The sequence below is a fragment of the Mastomys coucha genome, unplaced genomic scaffold (genome assembly GCF_008632895.1).
Source record: "Mastomys coucha isolate ucsf_1 unplaced genomic scaffold, UCSF_Mcou_1 pScaffold7, whole genome shotgun sequence".
NCBI lineage: Eukaryota > Metazoa > Chordata > Mammalia > Rodentia > Muridae > Mastomys > Mastomys coucha.
In genome coordinates, this window is record NW_022196913.1 from 47,853,723 (window position 1) to 47,854,739 (window position 1,017).

At 38.9% G+C, this 1,017-nt stretch overlaps 1 protein-coding gene across 1 annotated transcript in view; it reads right to left on the minus strand.

The window, feature by feature from the left end:
• Ranbp9 (RAN binding protein 9) overlaps positions 1 to 1,017 on the minus strand; it is an 81,235-nt gene that overhangs the window by 15,537 nt on the left and 64,681 nt on the right. The window lies entirely within an intron of this gene.

Here is a 1,017-nt window from a genome sequence, read left to right on the forward strand (position 1 = left end):
ACATGGTGTCTCACAACCATCTGATAACTCCAGTTCCAGGGGATCCAACACCCTCTCTGGCCTCTCCTGGCAATGGCATACATGTGGTACACAAGCATACATACATGCAGGCAAAATACCCATACATTAAAGTGAAAATATATACTTTTCTCTAAAGAAAGAAATCAGAACGCAATGGTATATATTTACATACTTTGACATAGAAAAGAATCACAATTAAAAATACCATGTATTTTTGTGATATTTTTCTGCTCTATCAAGATGCATGAGGCCACTTTATATAGTTTGTCACTGACAGAAATGTCATTATGTGGCATGTTATAATCATCCCCTTTTATTTATGAATATGCCAACTATATGATATTCAAGAGTGATGTCATCTCATCACTGAGGATACAGAAATGCAAGCCTTGTCCTCATCATATGGGACAGTGACTCAAAAAAGCCTGAGGTGAAGCAGTGCAGCTCAACTGTAGGAAAGAACAGAGGTGGCACTGATGGGGAGTGAAACTATCAGATCTGCTTTATAGAGTTAAATACAGGCTTGGCAGGCTCATGAGCTGAAAGGGTGGCAGGTGAACAGGAAAAGAAAGAAACTGGAGGAGCAGAGAGTAGAACAAAAAGAAAGATTTTGTTTTCTAAACAATTACAGTGTATGTGTAAGGCTTTGGGGATGAGCAGAGAGTCCTTACACCGAATCAGTGAATATTATTGACAAGTTCATCACTGAGAATCACCCACAGGACAATGTCAACTGGAAGACAAGGCCAAGTCCAAACTGTCTGTCTTCTTAATTTAAAAGGGCCCAAGGAAGCTTACTAGAGCTGTAGACTAAATGGATAAAGAATTCGAAAGGGCTAGAGACTCTTTTGGCCAAGATCTTGACACCATTAATAATTTCCAAAACTATGGTATTTTCTGTGGAGGCCATAAATTAGAACTGTTTTCTATAGCAGTCCTGATAGGCATGCAATGAAAGAGGTCTTCAGTTTTAGATTCCTAACCCAAGCTTTTAAC